The following is an 8375-nucleotide window of genomic DNA, read 5'->3' on the forward strand; positions in this document are numbered from 1 at the left end:
GTCTTCTACCTGTTTACCAAAATTCGTGAGAAAAGTATTACTTTTGCAGTTATAATCCACTTTGCACTTTTTGTCATATTTTTCATATTTGTCGCAATAGCAACCCCAGCTTTTGCCTTAGAAACAAAACAAAAGGACATTAATATTCTCCGTGTTTTCATCTATCCATGTTCTGCATTCCCAGTTTCATGAAAAATATATTGTACGTTTAAAGTAATCGAAGGATTCTTTTTTGTGTGACTGACGGACGGATATTTGGAGGGCAGACCAGAAGTCGCTTCCGGTGAAACGCCGTAAGGAGACTAGTAAACAGCGAAATGCATTATTCTCCTTTATTGTTTTTCAGTTTCTTAAGATATTTATCAGCGAGTATATTTGAACTTGCACGATAAAAACACGCGCACGCATGTTTTCCGACCTCTATCGTTTATTTAAAATTTTCCTACTTTCTAAGTAGATTTGTTTTTTGAAATAAGACACTCAAATGAAAAAGAAAACTCATTTGGCCAGTAAGTTTGATGTTTTTTAATGTAAAAACAATTAAAATGAATTTTCTGATGTTCATAATATATATTCACTTGCATTGTAGGTAAACCTAGACCGTCTGTAATATTAAGGCCAATACAAACAGTTAAAAGTGTTTTGAATATGTCGGCAACATTAATATTTACTGCTGCATCGTACCTTGACCCAGGCGAAACAACTTTTTTTTGGATGAGACAGCATGGGCTTAATTTGATACCACTCGATAATAATGGAAATATTATTATCTCTACACTGGGTTTGCAATCCAGTCTGATGATCATCAGTGCGACACACAATGACTCTGGAGACTATTTACTAATATGCAAAAATTCGGTCGGAAGCAGTAACTTTACCTTCAAACTAATGGTGGCAGGTTTGTATCTATTCATTTTATAAAATATACAATTCGAATATAATTTTGTTTTACTTGTTCCTCAGCACTAGCGTTCAAACTAAATTATAAATGATTGATATTACTGTGATATATTGCATTCATACATGTTCACAGCAAAAAGTTTATTCTATTTACAAGGCGTAACAACTGTTGGTCAAAGAAACTGCATACGATAAAATCATATGTCGTTTAAGATATTTTGAAGAAAAACATCTTAAATTTTGCCGAAGGTTTCCTGTTAATAATCAACTGACAGATGTAACAGTTGCACATCATCTAGTCATGTGGTTATTCAACGTCATAATTGACGCCATAGTGTCCTCTTATCAGTTCACATGTCAACAAACAATGTATTTATTTAACTGACAGAAAATTCTTACCATGTTCCAATGTGACACTTAATAAAATGCTTATTATTAATTATTTAATGGCTGAGGATATGCATGTAATATCTAATGTACAATAAAGAAATACACTCTGTATGTGCATAAAAATTGTACTACAGATCAAAATAATTACACTATTCCTATTTTGTACTATAGATTTATAATTACATTTCCTCATTTGAATGCTATACTTTATGAATCATTGCTCTTCATACTATAAATGTATATGTTCATTAAATACATTGGCTTGTGAATGAAAGATGACATTAGTTTAAAGCAGCAACGCATTTCTACATGAATGAAACTAATGTTTATTATCGAAGTGTGTAAGTAAAGCAAAATTTAACATATATAATATGATGACATCTGGCATGGTACTACAGAGGTATTTCATAATCATATGAAGAGGTATTTCATCATCCTGTGAAATATAATTAATTTGCCATAGCTTGACAGGGACCTATATCTTTATTCAAATAGTCTTTAGTTTAATTTTACAACAGATCATTGATGATTTTTTTAACTTTAAAAGTAGGAGAGCGGTGCAGCAATAACATAAGACTGTTCTTTTAAAAAATCTTTTTGCAATTCACAGTATCGCGTCGGAAAGCAAACATACCGTATTTTGTTAGGAGTATTTTCACAATCAAATAATGATTTGTTTGCTTTAAATTAGCTTCTACTCCTCGTCCTGAAGCTGTTGGTGATTCCTCAAACACTGGACCTTTTGTTGCAGTTGGAGTTGGTACTTTTGCAACAACCCTTATTATTGTTGGCATTGTTTATGTTGTTAATAGACGACTGAGGTATGACCACTTTCATAATTGTTAGACTTTAATTGTGTGTGTGCGTGTGTGTGTGTGTGTGTGTTCAGGATTAACGTCTTTTTCAACAATTTTTCAGTCATATAAACGACGGTGTCTCCTTGTAGCAGTGAGCACAATGCCCAACTTTATAGTGCTGCCTCACTGGAATATCACGCCGTAGACACGTGGCATGATACCCCACCCAGTCACATTATACTGACATCGGGCTTACCAGCCCTAGCACCATCCCCTTGATGCTGAGCGCCAAGCGAGGAAGCTACTAGTACCATTTTTTACGTCTTTGGTATGACGCGGCCGGAGATCAAACCCACGACCTCCCGCACTCAAAGCGGGCGCTCTACCACTAGGCTACCGAGTCGGTAACATAACGTTTAAACTTTTTGCGGGCTAAGTAAGCGATATTTTTGTCTGTCTGATATTTTTCAGATAGAATATATAATCTATATATTAATGTATCACAGTATTATACTTTTGAATAAAAAATCCTATTGAGTATAAGTTATTAAAGCATTCCACCCTTCATTCCATAATGAGAATATAGGCACTTCTTTAAGTAACACATTCATGGGTTATACACAAAGGCTAGTTCAAAAGTGTTTTTCATGTTCTAAACATAATAATTATCTTGCCGTTTTCAGGTGACCCTAAGAAATTTGTTTTTCAGACGGAGGTCAACACAAAGCACACGAAGCCATGAAGTTGAAACACATCCCGATAAACAGATAACAAGTAATTGTACCCACTCAATTATGGTTTGCCCTAAGTTTATTCATTGTACTTCTACTGCTTCTGTATACTAATTGAAGCTATTATCGTAATTAACTTTAACCGGAAACATTAACTAGAAATAAACATATCCATAGGTACTTTGATAGGGAATACTGACATAGTTTTATGAACGTTTTTCGGTAGTTCATCGATTTTTTTATGTATTATTGATAGTATAGAAAGAAATGTTATCATTTAAAATTCTATATTTATTCATATTATGGTAAACGTTGCTTTATGACTGGCCCAAATTTTGTTAAACATATCGTACTTAAGACAATATTGCAATAGCGTATATATTACTTACTAGTGGGCAAGAAGTAAAGATATGTCAAAAGTAGAGTTTTGTATTCTGCAAGTGAAATTTATTTAATATGGCAATCATTGTTTGTAATGTTTCCTAGATGCTAACACGAAAGATTATCATGATATAAACGAATACGAACTGATCCAAGTGTCTAAAGATGTTGGAGACAGAAAAGGAAATGTTGTTGGATGCCAAACAGGTGACATTTGAAACAAAAAGCTAATACCGCCTTTATAAGCATACTATTCACAGTTTAATCCCGCTTTTCTGTAACATATTATCCTTTATTTCAATTAAACTCAAAGACATTGCCATGATATGAATCATTTCAAATAATTCTCAGAGCGGATGTCTGGACTTTTCATTTTTAAAAACACATCGAGTAATTTTAAATTCATTGTAAAAATGATTCGATTTTAAAGATAGGCCATGAAGTTTCAAATATGGTGACTGATTTCTTTCATTTTGTTCTGGCGTGTTGGCACGTTTGAAGAACACCAACACCAGAACGACACACTAGCGCGCCAATATGTCATATACATTGTGGCAATACGTGTTTTATTTACACTGTCCCGTGTCTTTGGAACATGGTGGGGGTAAGAGTGAGGTTGGGTGCGCGCCATAAACCGGTTTAAGCTCCCCAGTGGTGTTTTTGCCACTGACCGTTCCAAGGCGGTGCCCCACTGTGTTCCTTTGTTTGTTCGTTTTGTCCTTGTGTGTTGACTTTGTGTGCGCGCGTGTGTGTATGCTTATTGTTCGTCTTGTCCTTATGTGTTGGCTTTGAGTGTGTGTGTGTGTGTGTGTTGTTCGTTTTGTCCTGATGTGTAAGCTTTGAGTGTGTGTGTGGTGCACGCGTTTGCGTGCGGGGGGGGGGGGGTTCGTTTTGAAGAGGCTGCGCTTTTGGTGCGTGGCACTCCCTGTTTGATATTTTTCTTTGTTTTTTTGGCATATTGGCGCTCTTAAAAGGTGACAACACGGCAGAACGAAATGGTGCTAGGGGGCGTGAGAGGTGTTGCACATTTCATTACCTCTCATGAACAGACTCAATCAAACCGAGTCTGCTCTTATTCTTCTTGGTTGCATTCTTTGCTTCCAAAGGATCTTTTTACAGATTTTATTAAATCCTCCACCTTACGAACAAATGTCGGAACGATTACATGAGAAGTTTCTAGATATTTCAATAAGCAGAAAACAGCATGCACAAACATTTTTGGATTCCTACCAGCCAGTTGAAGACCTAAGAAATAATGTACTATTTATATGTAGATCTTGCAAAATAAATAAGAATTTATTGAATAATGAAAATCTCTGTCACGGATTTGGTAAAACGATAGTTACTTTAAATTACTAACAAAACCATAATTAGTGTTATAAAGACAGCGTCGACATCGCACTTATGAAAACAACAACTATTAAAATCATAAGTACAAAGAGGGACATCTACATCCTGGAAAACGTTATTTTTTCAAGGTATATGTAGATAATTCAGTTCGAAAGGAACTGTTTAGGCCGTTACCACTAAAACAATGAAACGGAAACCGGATAATCTGACCAGTACCTTCAACTAGTGATGGATTATCGTTCCCGCAGACCGTATATTAAAAATAAAATATTTAAAAACGAAAAGATAATGCAGCACTTATCCAGTACCCATATACATTTTTCTTAGCTTGTATTTCATCTGATTAGCAGATGAAGTTAGGCATTTTGCCAGATCAGAATTCTCATTTTGAACATTCTGACTGATATTTCAATGTAGATATATAAGACTATGTATCGGCTATTTCTAAAAGACAATTTGTAAATTGATTGTTCAAAAGTAAGATACAATTGACGAATAATCGCATATGCATGGAATGATATTAGAGTCACTGCTGAATTAGGTGTTTTGTTCTTTTAAATTTCGTTTAACGTATTTCCAATATTTCAAAAGAGTCCTTGACATTACACTATCTTGATTCATTCAATAAAATTTATAAGAACATAACCTAAAAGCCTAATATTAGACTAAGGAAAATGAAAGCAGACACGGTTCGACTGTCTGCCCATGAGAGATAAAGAAATGTACAACACACAATCCGCTTTCCCAGCCAGCACCGGCTTATGCGGAATTCTATGAAAATGATATTAAAAGGCCTCCATGATCCCAACGGATCGTAAAAATATAACACTGAATCCTAGCACAGGGAAATATTTTACATTATTCCTTTTGGTTTCAGTTTCTTTTGCAGGCTTCATTTCTTAGGATATATTTATCAGACTATATTGCATCAAATTTCAGGAACAGGTACAGAAACAGATTCTTCGGTGCAATACGAGCCAATAGATAACAGCAAACAGGACAGAAATCAGTACTGTCAGCTTCCAGCTACGCGTGAATCTCAAACCAATGTCGCAAGTGAAACGACTGACCAAATAATATTGGACAATGACAAATCAAACTCATCTTCAGAATATATAAATATGAGAATACAAATGTAATTATCGCATTTCTTCAGTAAGTTTATTTGATAGCATGTTACGTATTTTCAGAGTTTTCAATACCACGATTGTTCTGCAATCACAAAAATGCACTAAAGAATATTATATATCATTTTCAAATGCGCTCACTTAATTGGTCGAAAGAGGTGCACGCGCAGGTCCGCTAAAAGCGATATTGACCCGCAAAAATGATAATGACTCTTGTGATGTCACTTTTTCTTATGTGTACGAAATACGGGCGAGTCAGATGAGTGCATTTGAGAAGGGCATATAATATAACAACAATAGACTTATGTTTCGGTCAATAAGGTCTTTACGGACCTGTAAACTGCGTTCTCGGTCAATATCATTTTTACAGGTTTGTTAAAACACATATTGACCGAAACATAAGTCAATAACTGTATATTATTTATTTAGACCTAAATAAGGATTCGTGTCTGTCTGAGATAGAGGACATGTGATCGTTGTAGTTTAATATCAATGTATCTTTAACCATCAAGTGCAATATTGTCAGGAGTGATTTAGCCCATATGAAAATAAAAGGAATGTTGATCACGAGTGAAACATGTTTTGATCGTACGACTTTTCTGTTTATTTCATGTATTTCAATGGTTTTAACGGTTTTATCAATTTCATCAGCGTAACGTTAACATCATAGGCAACATGATGACGTCAGAGCAACATCATGGCGTCACAGTTTTCATGTGGGAAAAGGTTAAATAATTCTTGTAGTCTAAGATCTACACTCTTCACTTGTATAATAATATTCTACTTTATCACATTTTTGACGTCGCGGGAGTGTAATTAAGCCATTAATTAAAATTGATAATACGCTAGTGAAATAAAGCTTTGACGTCGTTGGTCAAATTAACTTGTTTATATAGTAAAAGAAAATTAAATTTTTGATATGTCGACAAGAAAGGTTATCATATGATAAAAAGAATATTACATTTGTGACTTTCCACATAGAATTTATTCAACCGTTGAATAAATTCAGTATAAAAAAACGCTCATGTAATATCACGGCCTGTAAACACTGGCTCATCCTCTTTGAGGAGATGAGTTGAAAAAAGAGCCAATGATACTTCCGAGGAGGCGCTAATGACCGGAACTTAATGCAGAATGTAAACAAAGAAGAAGAGTGAGTTGATTGTTTCCTTTCTCAGATAAATTTAAGGCCCTATTTCAAAAAATAGCGAATGTAGTTCCATTCAGAAATGATTATACTTTTTATATATGAAGGCCATTTTGCAAGGTAGATGCATTCCTTGACGTGAGAACTTTTGAAAGTTGGAAAATAGAGCAAGTCCAAACCAAAAGTAGACATTTTCCCATATATTTCGCCCTAATTTACACAAATTTAAGATTTTATAGTCCCTGCATCAATCTTGCTGAAAAGCATATCTTACTGCTGCATGACTTATGTGGTTTACTAGCGTGTTTATCCCGTACATGTGCATTTAACACCATGTGGAGGAGCCATCGCCGCAGAGGAGGCGCTAAGAACCGGAGTGGGAGCCAAAGCACTTTGAAATTGAGATTTTTAATGTATCATCAATTCCCACATGCTAGAGCTATATCATGATTCCCTTGGATTGTGACAAACATCTGATGGATGATATTGTAACAACATCCTATTCATTTAGAATGTATTACGAGATATTTACACTTCTCTTTTCTTTTGCACTTGTCTAATGATGGGCTATCATGGCGTTATAAGTTGTATAATTATGATATTTTCTATGTACGGGATATTTCCTAATGCACAACGGTTTTCGTGTCCAACGCATTTTGGATTTTTTAATAGTTAGTGTTAACTTTGTGGTAATCTTGAAATGCAGTTGCAATATGTGCTTCACTAGGTACTTACAAATGCTAAATAAATATATTTGTTTACTTGTGAATTGCTTAATTCGATTACATATATGAGAAAATGCTGACACTCAAAATACTCTCCCAGATGTTCTAACAATAACAATGAAACTGAAAACGTTAGATGTTTATTCCCCGGTCGAACCGCATATAGGTTTTGTCTTATTCTTGTCCGTTTGTCAGTCGTTCTGCAGTCAAAGTCATATTGAGTTATTATTTAGTACTGGGAGTTTGTAAATAGGGTGCCATCTGTTGAGGCAATATTTGATGTCAGACTTTGTTTTTAATTAATGCTACGTAGTCAGAATGTGTACTGACCGTTACTAAGCTTACAGTTACAGAATTATAAATACAATTTTTTAATTTTACTTAAATAACGTTTGTAAGGAAACATGTATGTTGTTACTTTTAAACAGACTCATCTGGAACGAACAAAAGTAATAATATCATACAGAATTGGGCATCCTTTCTTTGCGATTCCTTTCAAACATTTAAAATAAAATTGACCATTTAACATTAAACTATGTAGCCGTTGCATTGATACATACACATATATTTTTAGCTCGATTTTTCGAAGAAAATGTAGAGCTATTGCACTCGCACCGCCGTCGGAGTCGGCGTCGCTGTTGGTCTTTTTTTAAAAAGTCAAATATCTCTGTTACTATCAAAGCTATTGACTTTAAATTTAAAATAGTTATTTACTATCAAAGTCTACACCAGGAGAAACAATCCCTATAACTGATTTGAATTTTGATGGAGTTATGCCCCTTTTTAACAGAGAATTTTTGGTTAACCCTTTTGGTTAACCCTTTTGA

Source organism: Mercenaria mercenaria, chromosome 14 (genome assembly GCF_021730395.1).
Source record: "Mercenaria mercenaria strain notata chromosome 14, MADL_Memer_1, whole genome shotgun sequence".
NCBI lineage: Eukaryota > Metazoa > Mollusca > Bivalvia > Venerida > Veneridae > Mercenaria > Mercenaria mercenaria.